Below are 13,938 nucleotides of genomic sequence, written 5' to 3'. Positions count from 1 at the left end.
GGAGTCACATCACCTCAGCTGCACCCATCATCAGCCCCAGCGGACTGCCTTGCAGCGGCGGTTCCTAATAACCGCAATCCACGGGTGGCGTAGTCAGACATTATTTGGAGTGCATAGCAGACTACCATTGGCCTGACCACCCTGAGCCGCGGGACCGGGCCGCCACTACTACTACCCCCATCGTTCCCCTATCGCCCGGATCCGCGTGCCCCACGGCCCAGGGGGCGAGTCAATTACACACAGAGGGATCTATTATATAGAGTCATTACACACAGAGGGATCTATATAGACTCTATATAATAGATCCCTCTGTGTATAATGACTCTATATAATAGATCCCTCTGTGTGTAATGACTCTATATAATAGATCCCTCTGTGTGTAATGACTCTATATAATAGATCCTTCTGTGTGTAATGACTCTATATAATAGATCCCTCTGTGTGTAATGACTCTATATAATAGATCCCTCTGTGTGTAATGACTCTATATAATAGATCCCTCTGTGTGTAATGACTCTATATAATAGATCCCTGTGTGTAATGACTCTATATAATAGATCCCTCTGTGTGTAATGACTATATAATAGATCACTCTGTGTGTAATGACTCTATATAATAGATCCCTCTGTGTGTAATGACTCTATATAATAGATCCCTCTGTGTGTAATGACTCTATATAATAGATCGCTCTGTGTGTAATGACTCTATATAATAGATCCCTGTGTGTAATGTCTCTATATAATAGATCGCTCTGTGTGTAATGACTCTATATAATAGATCCCTCTGTGTGTAATGACTCTATATAATAGATCCCTCTGTGTGTAATGACTCTATATAACAGATCCCTCTGCGTGTAATGACTCTATATAATAGATCCCTCTGTGTGTAATGACTCTATATAATAGATCCCTCTGTGTGTAATGACTCTATATAATAGATCACTCTGTGTGTAATGACTCTATATAATAGATCCCTCTGTGTGTAATGACTCTATATAATAGATCCCTCTGTGTGTAATGACTCTATATAATAGATCGCTCTGTGTGTAATGACTCTATATAATAGATCCCTCTGTGTGTAATGACTCTATATAATAGATCCCTCTGTGTGTAATGACTCTATATAACAGATCCATCTGCGTGTAATGACTCTATATAATAGATCCCTCTGTGTGTAATGACTCTATATAATAGATCCCTCTGTGTGTAATGACTCTATATAATAGATCCCTCTGTGTGTAATGACTCTATATAATAGATCCCTCTGTGTGTAATGACTCTATATAATAGATCGCTCTGTGTGTAATGACTCTATATAATAGATCCCTCTGTGTGTAATGACTCTATATATTAGATCCCTCTGTGTGTAATGACTCTATATAATATGACTTTCACTTTTTGTATTGAAGAACTGAAATAAATTAACTTTTTGATGATATTCTACAGTAACTCAGTGAGATGCACCTGTGTTACAATGTTTGCACTATTTTTTCATATAACGTTTCTCAAAAAAACAGAGACCATTTAAAGTCATAATTAATATTACAATTCTGACCAAATATGTTTTTGTTGTTGTTGCATTTTCGAAATCATTGGAGTTTTTTTGTTTAAACTTTCAGCAATGACTTTTTCCAATTTGCTACTTTACAAAATTTAAAAATGACATAAAAAAAAAACACTGATAGGCTGTGTGCCCACGTAGCATTTTTCAAGCGTATATGCTGCGGAATTTCCGCAGCGTAAACGCTTGAAAAACGCATGTATATCCGCACCCCATGGTCCCCAATGGCATTCCGCAATGTCAATGCCCATGCTGCGGATTTTTCCGCAGTGTATATGCAGCGGTCAAAAATCCGCAGCATGTTCATTAATTTTGCGGAAGCGCAGCGGAATCAATGTGCGGATGGTACCCAAGTCTGGATGAGAGGAGACTCTCATCCAGACCTGGGTACCAAAGAACCTGTAAAAAAAAGAATAAAATAAAGTTTATACTTATCTTCTGATGTTTTCCCTCCGTCGCGCTGTTGTCTGAAGGACCTGCCACGTCATTGAGTCATGTGACCCACCACATGACTCAATGACGTCACCGCAGGTCCTGCACACAACAGCGTGAGCCGCTCAAGCCTCCGGACGGGGCAGAGAATGCATCAGAAGGTGAGTATAAAGTTTATTTTTTTATTTTTTACCATTCTGAACAAGTTGTCAAGCACTTTTCCAAGTGATGCTTGGAGAAGTGCTTGATAACCCGCATGCGGAAATGCATGCAAAGACGCCTCACAAACGCTTCTATCTGGCGGGAAAACCGCATGTAATATCCGCATGCGATTTTCCCGCCAGGGAGAAGCGTAAAAAATATGCTTCAGGTCCGCAACGTGGGCACATAGCCTTAAATGCAACATAAAATGCAGGAAGCAAGAAAGAAGAATATGTAGTTTTGGATTTAAAAAAAATGGAGGCAAAAGATTCCAACAGACCATGTTCATATTGAGAGTTAAAGGGGTTGTCATTGATGGCCTATCCTCAAGGCACCCCCACTGACAGTGTACAGAGCTGTAGCTACCCAGCTCCACACACCATCTAGTGGCCATTTTAGGGTACTGCAGATCTCAAGAGCACAATGTACGGAGCTGTTCTGTTCCGGCTCTATACACGGTTTACTTCTAACAGCTGATTGGTGGTGGCGCCTGACCTCCACCCATTTGATACTGATGACCTATCTTAAGGATGGTCCATAGTTCTGGACAACCCCTTTAATTTAGTCAATTTAGTGATGAAAATAATATCGTACCTTTAACTGGACTACGTGGCTGATACTGCTGGTGGCCCAACGAGGCGTCCCCTGTTCCCAGGTGTGAGAGCAGCTCCCAGAGCAAACCTGGGGCTACAGGTTCCTCCATGGCAGCGGCCACCTGGAGGAAAGCTGCAAAGCTCCTCTCCTCCAGCTCCGGCGCGTCTCCTCACCTTACCCAGGAGCTGCAGATGTAACGGAATACTGATCGGAGGAGATAGAGACCGGAGACCTGGAAACCCAACAAACCGTTTGGCCATTTCTTATAAGCCAAAAAATATATATATTTTTGCTTTTTACTAGTCCAGTTTGAATGCAGCTGTCACTTATTTAACCCCTTCAGCCAATTTTCGGGTTTTTTTGCGTTTTCATTTTCTCCTCCCCTTTTTCGAAGAGTCATCATTTTTTTATTCCACCGTCGACATGTCAGTATGAGGCTTGTTCTACGCAGGATAAGTTGTAGTTTTTAATGACACCATTCATTTTAATAGCGTCCTGGAAAATATGAAAAAAAAAGTGTGGTGAAATGGAGAAAAGAAATGCAATCCGGTCTTTGTTTTTTTTTGTTAGGTTTCGCTTTTACAGTGTAAAACGTGCAGCAAAAATGACTAAGATTCCTCAAATTTACAAATACAAATTTCAGCGATACCAAAGACATTGGTTTTTTATTACATTTTTTTAGTAGCTTAAAAAACTTTTAAAAAAGTTTGGTTTGTGTCGACATTTTCGAAGACCCGTTAGTCCGTTACCTTTTTATTTTTTTGACAATGGGCTTGTTTTTTTGCATGGCAGGCTAACGTTTTTATTGATACTCTTTTCCGATACATGTCACATATTGATAGCTTTTTATTGCATTTTTTATGGGATGATTGGAAACATAAAAAAGCAATTTTAGCATTGGATTTTTCTCTTTTTTTTATGACACTTTACGATTTTACAGTTTGATATATCGGACTTTTATGGATGCAGCAATACAAAATTTGCATATATTTTTACATTTCTTTATTTTTGACTGGGTATATGGGGGGTGATTCAAATTTTTATGCTTTTTTTATTTTATTTTTTTTATATTTTTTGATATTTAATCCACCTCCAGATACCCTGACTGCGCCCTATGACTGATACAGTCATGGCCGAAAGTGTTGGCACCCTTCAAATTGTTCCAGTAAATGTAGTATTTCTCCCATAAAATGATTGCAATTACATGTTTTGTTATACACATGTTTATTTCCTTTCTGTGTATTGGAACAACAGAAAAAAAAAACAGAGAAAAAAAGGCAAATTGGACATAGTTTCACAGAAAACCCGAAAAAAAATGGGCGGGAAAAAATTGATGCCACCTTTTCAAAATTGTGGGTAAACAACTTTGTTTCAAGCATGTGATGCTCGTTCACACTCACTTGTGGCAAGTAACAGGTGTGGGCAATACGAAAATCACACCTGAAACCAGATAGAAATGATAGAAATGGGAGAATTTGACTCAATCTTTGCATTGTGTGTCCGTGTGTGCCCCACTAAGCATGGAGAACAGAAAGAGGAGAAGAGAACTGTCTGAGGATTTGAGAACCAAAAATGTTGAACAATCTCAAGGTTACAAGTCCATCTCCAGAGATCTTGATGTTTCTTTGTCCATGGTGCACAACATAATCAAGATGTTTATAACCCATGGCAGTGTAGATAATCTACATGGACGTGGACAACAGAGAAAAATTGATGAAAGGTTGTAACGCAGGATATGCTCAGAACCCATTTTAGCCAGTCAGGAGTGAACTGAAGTTGATACTGGCTCCTTTCACAGTATATTTGCAATGTTAAAGTAATTTAACCCACTGAAAACTTCAAATAAATATTAAAATCAATGAAAAGTGGAAAGTTGCAGGTTCCCAATGTGATGCCAGTTTCTATGCTCAATTTGGGCCAGCCTGAATGCAACTGAATTTGATGCTAGGCATCTGTATCCATTTGGCCGCAGTGTTATATACTCATTTAACTCTTTAAAAACACCAATTTTTTAATCAAATCTATAAAGAGCGTCCATCAGCTGGAGTACGCCTTTAAAGGGTTGAGAATAATAAAAATCAGAGATTGTTACATTGGCCAGATAAGGTTCTGCTGATGGGGAAGGGTCGGACCTATCTGAAACAACATTATCTATTATCTTAGTTTCCGATTTAAGCCTCTGGATGAGTCATTGTATCCTGCAGATCTGGACAATATCTACATGATGTATCTGCTGCTTCTCTGTATCCTGAGATAAAGCATCGGGGTGAATGCTTGTTATTGTGACGGGGAAAAAGAAGGGAAATATACAAAGACAGAGAATAGACAGACAGAGATAGATAGATAAATATGAGATAGATGATAGATAATAGATAGATAGAAAGATAGATAGATGAGAGATAGATAATAGATAGATATGAGGTAAATAGATAAATAACAGATAGATATATAGATAGATAGATAATAGATAGACAGATAGATAGATAGATAGATAGATAGATAGATAGATAGATAGATAGAAAGATAGATGAGGATATTAGATATAGATGAAGCAGAGCTAACATTACCATCAGGCACAGTTCTTATCCATATATGCTGAGTTATCTGTGGCATTACATCACCCATACACATTAGACTAAAGTTTGCCTAACCAGCCAGGGATCAGCAGACAGTATAATGTGTATGGGGGTCTGCTGATTCCAAACAGATGATATCATGGGTGTGAAGGTCCTTCACACCCATGATATCATCTGTTTGGAATCAGCAGACCCCCATACACATACAGCATGGTAATTACCAATGGTCAATTCTTTTGTTTTCTGGGAGAGAAGCCTCTGCTAGAGAAGACTGGAGGGTACAGAGGAGTCAGGGAGACACAGACGAGTCTGAAGGAGGACAGAGGAGTCTGAAGGAGGACAAAGGAGTCTGGAGGAGGACAAAGGAGTCTGAAGGGGACAGAGGAGCCTGGAGGGGGACAGAGAAGTCTGGAGGAGACTGAAAAGTCTAGAAATCTAGACAAGTGAGAAGACACACACAGTTAATGCCTAGCAGAGTGTCTGCATGCAAACACTGCCATCTGCTGGTCAAAGATAATAGAGAAAGGAAAAGCAGAAATAATTGCAGTGGCAGGAACTCAAAAGTGAAGTGCATGTTCACTCAGGGAAGAGATTGGAGGAGACACCGGGTCAGGTAATAGCTGTGGTGCAATCAACAATTATAAAACGGCTGAGAGGTCCGAGAAGGGGAGGAGTCACACCTGGTCCAATAGCAACACCAGACCCGAGTGAAGATCCGAGAGAGACCAGACCCAAGTGAAGACCTGAGAGAGACCAGAACCGAGTGAAGACCTGAGAGAGACCAGAACCGAGTGAAGACCCAAGAGAGACCAGACCCGAATGAAGACCCGAGAGCAACCAGACCCGATTAAAGACGGGAGTGAAACCAGACCCGAGTGAAGACCCAGGAGAGACCAGACCCGATGAAGACCTGATAGCGACTAGACCCGAGTGAAGACCGGTGAGAAATCAGACCCAAGTGAAGACCCGAGAGAGACCAGACCCAAGTGAAGACCTAAGATAGACTAGACCCGAGTGAAGACCCAAGAAAGACCAGAGCCAAGTGAGGACCAGAAAGAGACTAGACCCAAATAAAAACCCAAGAAAGACCAGACCCGAATGAAGACCTGAGTGAAGTCTGGACAGAGACCAGACCTGAATGAAGACCCGAATGAAGACCAAAATCAAGGGAAGACCCGAGAGCGACCAGACTCGAGTGATGACCCGAGGGAGACCAGACCCCAGTGAAGACCTGAGAGAGACTAGACCCCAGTGAAGACGCGAGAGAGACCAGGCCCGAGTGAAGACCCGAGAGAGACCAGATCCCAGTGAAGACCTGAGAGACTAGACCCCAGTGAAGACGCGAGAGAGACCAGGCTCGAGTGAAGACCCGAGAGAGACAAGACTCGAATGGAGACCCGAGAGAGACCAGACCCGAGTAAAGACCCGAGAGAGACCAGACCCGTGTTAGACCCAAGAGACTAGACCCAAATGAAGACCTGAGAGAGACTTGACCCGAGTTAGACCTGAGAGAGACTAGACCCGAATGAAGACCCAAGAGAGACCAGACCCGAGAGAGACCAGACCCAAGAGAGACTAGACCTGAATGAAGACCTGAGAGAGACCATGTTAGAACCTTGCTCTTAGGTTTTTTTTTCCTTTGCTGGTCACATGACCTTGTTGGCCTATTTAATCCTGCTCCGCCCTTCTGGCTTTGCTGGACTTCATTGTATATCTACTTTCTAGCTAGCCTGTGCTCTGTGTCTTGCTCTGTTAGTTTGCTTGGTCTACTGACCTCTATGTTCTATATATTTTGTTTGTTCGTCTGTCTGCTACTATTTCTGTTAGGAGGTGTCCCATATTCCTCCCAGTCCTTAGTACTTGTAGGGATTCCTTCCCCACATCTATAGGTCTCCGTACAGACTAGCTTAGGACTTTAGCAGGTCTGATCGCAGGATCAGGTCCCCTGTTACATCGTAGGGATTAAGCTGAGTTCTATCGTAGGGACAGATCTCCTCTCTTTCCTTAGCTCTGGTAGCAGAACATAACAGACCAGACCCGAGTAGAGACCTGAGAGAGACAAGAACCAAATAAAGACCTGAGAGAGACCAGACCTGAATGAAGACCCGAGTGAAGACCGGACAGTGACCAAACTCGAGTGAAGACCCGAGAGAGACCAGACCCCAGTGAAGACCTGAGAGACTAGACCCCAGTGAAGACCCGATAGAGACCAGGCCCGAGTGAAGACCCGAGAGAGACCAGACTCGAATGGAGACCCGAGAGAGACCCGACTCGAATGGAGACCTGAAGAGACCAGACCCGAGTAAAGACCCGAGAGAGACCAGACCCGTGTTAGACCCGAGAGACAAAACCCAAATGAAGATCTGAGAGAGACTAGACCCGAATGAAGACCCAAGAGAGACCAGACCCAAGTAAAGACCTGAGAGAGACCAGGCCCGAGTGAAGACCCGAGAGAGACTAGACCCCAGTGAAGACCTGAGAGATTAGACCCCAGTGAAGACGCGAGAGAGACCAGACCCGAGTGAAGACCAGAGAGAGACAAGACTCGAATGGAGACCCGAGAGAGACCAGACCCGAGTAAAGACCTGAGAGAGACCAGACCCGTGTTAGACCAGAGAGACTACACCCAAATGAAGACCTGAGAGAGACCAGACCTGAGTTAGACCTGAGAGAGACTAGACCTGAATGAAGACCCAAGAGAGACCAGACCCGAGTAAAGACCCGAGAGAGACAAGACCCGAATGAAGACCTGAGAGAGGCCAGACCCGAGTAAAGACCCGAGAGAGACCAGACCCGAGTAAAGACCCGAGAGAGACCAGACCCAAATGAAGACCTGAGAGAAACCATACCCGAATTAGACCTGAGAGAGACTAGACACGAATGAAAACCCAAGAGGGACCAGACCCGAGTAAAGAACCAAGAGAGACCAGACCTGAGAGAGACTAGACCCGAATGTAGACCTGAGAGAGACCAGACCCGAGTAGAGACTTGAGAGAGACAAGACCCAAATAAAGACTTGAGAGTGTGAAGACCCGAGAGAGACCAGACTCAAATGAAGACAAGAGATACCAGACCTGAGTGAAGACCAGAGAGAGACCAAACTCGAGTGAAGACCCGAGAGAGACCAGACCCGAGTGAAGACCTGAGAGAGACTAGACCCAAATGAAGACTCGAGAGAGACCAGACCCGAGTGAGGGCCGGAGAGAGATCAGACCCAAGTGAAGACCCGAGAGGGACCAAACCTGAGTGAAAACTGGAGACAGACCAAACCAGAGTGAAGACCCGAGAGAGACCAGACCCGAGTGAAGACTGGAGAGAGACCAGACCCAATTGAAGACCCAAGAGAGACCAGACCTGAGTGAAGACCCCAGAGAGGCCAGAGCCGGGAGAGCTGAGCCAGGTGAGCAGAGTCATGGCCAAGAGAGAGAGATGACTAGCCTGTAGCAGAGAGACATTTGTGTGAGCCGTCACTTTCAGTGTAGATATATGGTACAAAGTGGGGGCCGGTGCCGTGCTTCAGGGAACGAAGGCGGTCAGTGTGACGAGACGGCCGAGTAACTCATCAATCTGGGACTTGCAGCCTGGCGGGTAGCATTGTTGGCCCCCCATTAGGGCCTGTGTGATGTTCTGCATTATCTAGAGAGTGACGACGGTGACAGGCCCAGTAGTGATAGTGAATCCCTTTTGGTTAGAGTATTAAGACATTACTGACTATAACAGTTATTTAATGGTAATATTAGAACGTTAGAGCATAAATAGTATTGTGTCAGTATCCTGTTTATCTGAATTCCTGTATTCTCCTTGTAACATAACTTGTTTCATTTCCACTGTTTGCATTATCCTCTGATATTGTGCTGAAGGCGCCCCTGTAATTGTGTTAATCGAATAACTAGTTGTTGGTTAAGTATCTCTGTCTCCTTATTGTCTGAACTGTTGCATCCGTGTACCTGTTCACAGTGACAGAGGAATCTACAAGAGAACAGAGGATCTGGAGGAGAACAGAACATCTGGAGGAGAACAGAGAATCTGGAGGAGAACAGAGCATCTGGAGGAAGACAGGGATCTGGAGGAATGGAAGGAGATATGCTAGGGAGCAAAAAGAGCGCAAATAGGGTTTTAACAGATTAAAAATAAGATAAAAGAAATGAATGCACATTGCAACAATTCAATGGTATGAAATCAGCTGCTGCAGAACACCGGTCATCAGACCAGATGTCCGGATAAAATGTGATCTTCCTGCGCTGCTGATGTGAAACTCATATATAGAGTCATTACACACAGAGGGATCTATTATATAGAGTCATTACACACAGAGGGATCTATTATATAGAGTCATTACACACAGAGGGATCTATTATATAGAGTCATTACACACAGAGGGATCTATTATATAGAGTCATTACACACAGAGGGATCTATTATATATAGTCATTACACACAGAGGGATCTATTATATAGAGTCATTACACACGGAGGAATCTATTATATAGAGTCATTACACACAGAGGGATCTATTATATAGAGTCATTACACACAGAGTGATCTATTATATAGGGTCATTACAAACAGAGGGATCTATTATATAGAGTCATTACACACAGAGTGATCTATTATATAGAGTCATTACACACAGAGGGATCTATTATATAGAGTCATTACACACAGAGGGATCTATTATATAGAGTCATTACACGCAGAGGGATCTATTATATAGAGTCATTACACGCAGAGGGATCTATTTCAAGTGTTTATTTCTGTTAATGTTGATGATTATGGCTTACAGCCAATGAACCCACAAAAGTCATTATCTCAGTAAATTAGAATAATTAACAAAAAAGACCTGTAAAGGATTCCGAAGTGTTTAAAAAGGTCCCTTAGTCTGTTTCAGTAGGCTCCACAATCATGGGGAAGACTGCTGACTTGACAGATGTCCAGAAGGCAGTCATTGACACACTCCACGAGGTCCCAGAGTCTGGAGGAAGAGTGGAGAGGCCACAATCCAAGCTGCTGGAGGGCTAGTGTGAAGTCTCCACAATCAGTGATGGTTTGGGGGCCATGTCATCTGCTGGTGGAGGTCCACTGTGTTTTATCAAGACCAAAGTCAGTGCAGCCATCTACCAGGACATTTTACAGCACTTCATGCTTCCCTCTGCCGACAAGCTTTATGGAGATGGAAATGTCATTCTCCAGCAGGACTTGGCCCCTGTCCACACGGCCAAAAGTACCAATACCTGGTTTACACACAACAGTATCACTGTGCATGATTGGCAGCAAACTCGCCTGACCTTAACCCCATAGAGAATCTATTATAGAGAATCTATGGGGTATTGTCAAGAGGAAGATGAGACACCAGACCCAACAGTGCAGACGAGCTGAAGGCTCAAAGCCACCTGGGCTCCCATAACCCCTCAGCAGCCACAGGCTGATCGCCTCCATGCCACATTGCCGCATTGATGCAGTAATTGATGCACAAGGAGCCCGACCAAGTACTGAGGCATTTACTGAACAGACATTTCAGTAGGACATTTTGGATTTTTAAAACATTTTTCAAGCTGTTGTTATAAAGTATTCTAATTTACTGAGATAATGACTTGTGTGTTTTCATTGGCTGTAAGCCATAATCATCAACATTAACAGAAATAACCACGTGAAATAGATCCCTCTGTGTGTAATGACTCTATATAATAGATCCCTCTGTGTGTAATGACTCTATATAATAGATCACTCTGTGTGTAATGACTCTATATAATAGATCCCTCTGTGTGTAATGACTCTATATAATAGATCCCTTTGCGTGTAATGACTATATAATAGATCCCTCTGTGTGGAATGACTCTATATAATAGATCCCTCTGTGTGTAATGACTCTATATAATAGATCCCTCTGTGTGGAATGACTCTATATAATAGATCCCTCTGTGTGTAATGACTCTATATAATAGATCCCTCTGTGTGTAATGACTCTATATAATAGATCCCTCTGTGTGGAATGACTCTATATAATAGATCCCTCTGTGTGTAATGACTCTATATAATAGATCCCTCTGTGTGTAATGACTCTATATAATAGATCCCTCTGCGTGTAATGACTCTATATAATAGATCCCTCTGTGTGTAATGACTCTATATAATAGATCCCTCTGCATGTAATGACTCTATATAATAGATCCCTCTGTGTGTAATGACTCTATATAATAGATCCCTCTGTGTGTAATGACTCTATATAATAGATCCCTCTGTGTGTAATGACTCTATATAATAGACCCCTCTGCGTGTAATGACTCTATATAATAGATCCCTCTGCGTGTAATGACTCTATAGAATAGATCCCTCTGCGTGTAATGACTCTATAGAATAGATCCCTCTGCGTGTAATGACTCTATAGAATAGATCCCTCTGCGTGTAATGACTCTATATAATAGATCCCTCTGCGTGTAATGACTCTATATAATAGATCCCTCTGCGTGTAATGACTCTATATAATAGATCCCTCTGCATGTAATGACTCTATATAATAGATCCCTCTGTGTGTAATGACTCTATATAATAGATCCCTCTGTGTGTAATGACTCTATATAATAGATCCCTCTGTGTGTAATGACTCTATATAATAGACCCCTCTGTGTGTAATGACTCTATATAATAGACCCCTCTGTGTGTAATGACTCTATATAATAGATCCCTCTGTGTGTAATGACTCTATATAATAGATCCCTCTGCATGTAATGACTCTATATAATAGATCCCTCTGTGTGTAATGACTCTATATAATAGACCCCTCTGTGTGTAATGATTCTATATAATAGATCCCTCTGTGTGTAATGACTCTATATAATAGATCCCTCTGTGTGTAATGACTCTATATAATAGATCACTCTGTGTGTGTAATGAACTGAAATAAATTTACTTTTTGATGATATTCTAATTTAGTGAGAAGCACTTGTACTCATAGAGAGACACTTGGAAGACGATGAATTCATAAAAGAGTTCTTTATTGATGAGGTTACAAAGTCAACGTGTTTCGAAGTCATCCAAAACTTCTTCATCAGGACATAACCTTATTATTGTGAATTCATCGCCTTCCAGGCGTCTCTCTATGAGTGCAGCATCAGCAGCGCAGGAAAATCACATTTTATCCGGACAGGGGTCTGGAGGAGACAGAGGAGTCTGGAAGTAAACAGAGGAGCTTAATGGAGGACAGAGGAGACTGGAGAAGGACAAGGGAGTCTGGTGGACAGGAGTCATGGAGAACACAGAAGAGCTCCTGTGTATGGGGGAGTCTGGAGAAATAGTCATGTTCCTGTAATGTGTACAGAGTTGCAGATTATCAGCACATTATCTTCCCTGTCTATTGTACACAATGTATCTTACCTCTTCTGTGTGATGGAGCTGTCCCTGGTGCTGAGGCTGCGACACTGAATCTCTGCAGCATCACTGATGTGTATGGTGCGAACAGTGTTCTACCATGTTATACTTCACTGGTCAGAAGACATACAGAAGACAACATTGTGTCCAGCTCCGGAACCAGCGCAAAGCTGGACTGTGATGTCAGCATTACCCCCTTCACAACCCCAGACTACCAGGGATGTTACCATTAACTCTTTAGTATGCTAGACCATGAGGGATGTTATCAATGCATTTTATACTGTAGACCACCTGTCATTTTATCAATTTTATTATTATTTATTAATATAGTGCCATTGATTCCATGGTGCTGTACATGAGAAGGGGTTATATACCAAATACAGATATCACTTACAGTAAACAAACTAACAATGATAGACTGGTACAGAGGGAAGAGGACCCTGCCCTTGCCGGCTTACATTCTACAGGATGGGGAAGGAGACAGTAGGTTGGGGGGTTGTGGTAGCTCCGATGGTGGTGAGGAGGCAGCGGGGTCAAGGCAGGCTGTAAGCTTGTTTGAAGAGATGGGTTTTCAGGTTCCGTCTGAAGGATCCGGATGTGGAGGATAATCGGACATGTTGAGGCACAGAATTCCATAGGACGGGGGATATTCGGAAGAAGTCTTGGAGGCAATTGCTTGAGGAATGAAGAAGAGTGGAGGAGAGAAGGAGGTCTTGGGAGGACCGGAGGTTATGTGAGGGAATATATCAGGAGATTAGTTCAGAGATGTACGGAGGAGAGAGGTTATGGACGGCTTTGTAGGTCAGTGTTAGTAGTTTGAACTGGATACGCTGGGGGAATGGGAGCCAGTGAAGGGATTTGCAAAGGGGCTTAGCAGAGGAGTAGCGAGGACAGAGATGAACAAGTCGGGCAGCAGAGTTGAGGATGGACTGGAGGGGTGCGAGAGTGTTAGCAGGGAGGCCACAGAGGAGGATGTTGCAATAGTCGAGGCGGGAGATGCTGAGGGCATGCACAAGCAGTTTAGTAGAGTTAGGGTTTGAGGAAAGGACGGATTCTGGAAATATTTTTGAGCTGGAGGCGACAGGAGGTGGCGAGAGCTTGGATGTGGGGCTTGAAGGACAGGGCAGAGTCAAGGGTTACTCCGAGGCAGCGGATTGTCGGTACAGTGGAAAGAGTGATGTCATTTATTGTGATAGATAGATCAGGTGGG

The 13,938-nt window shown here is 42.9% G+C and overlaps 1 long non-coding RNA gene across 1 annotated transcript in view; it reads right to left on the bottom strand.

Annotated features, from left to right (window-relative positions):
* The window catches only part of LOC141249368 (uncharacterized), a 43,966-nt gene extending 31,108 nt beyond the window's left edge, over positions 1 to 12,858 (bottom strand). Inside the window, exons 1-2 of the long non-coding RNA XR_012312168.1 lie at positions 12,735 to 12,858; positions 2,788 to 3,282 (exon numbers count right to left, since the gene is read on the bottom strand). This is a non-coding gene — a long non-coding RNA (uncharacterized lncRNA). The remainder of the gene's footprint in view (positions 1 to 2,787; positions 3,283 to 12,734) is intronic.
* Between the last annotated feature and the right edge of the window lie 1,080 nt (positions 12,859 to 13,938).

The sequence above is a fragment of the Phyllobates terribilis genome, unplaced genomic scaffold (assembly GCF_046119375.1).
Source record: "Phyllobates terribilis strain yellow unplaced genomic scaffold, ASM4611937v1 Scaffold_2__4_contigs__length_985480577, whole genome shotgun sequence".
NCBI classification, from domain to species: domain Eukaryota; kingdom Metazoa; phylum Chordata; class Amphibia; order Anura; family Dendrobatidae; genus Phyllobates; species Phyllobates terribilis.
Note: the sequence above shows the minus strand (reverse complement) of the source record. Positions and strands in the feature narration are given on the sequence as shown.